This window comes from Pterocles gutturalis, unplaced genomic scaffold (assembly GCF_000699245.1).
Source record: "Pterocles gutturalis isolate BGI_N339 unplaced genomic scaffold, ASM69924v1 scaffold19526, whole genome shotgun sequence".
Lineage (NCBI taxonomy): Eukaryota > Metazoa > Chordata > Aves > Pterocliformes > Pteroclidae > Pterocles > Pterocles gutturalis.
Genome location: NW_010100878.1, coordinates 35,879 through 36,132, shown reverse-complemented (window position 1 = coordinate 36,132; position 254 = coordinate 35,879).

Sequence of the window (254 nt, the reverse complement as noted above, 5' to 3'; positions counted from 1 at the left end):
GCTCCACAGGAAAAAAGGCGGGCGGGGAGGGCGGGCTGGTCCCAGCAGCCGTGACCTGGTGGCCCAGGGACCCGCTGTAGAAGCCGGGTTTTAGCACGCGAACCCCATTTAACAGCCACGGACCCTTGAAACGCCCGTTGCCCCCATTTTACAGGGGCCATCCACCAGTTCAGGCACCTGTCTCCAGTTAACACACATCACTCCTCCCATTTAACACCCATTAACCCCACCAGTTACCCCCAGTTAAGCCCTAT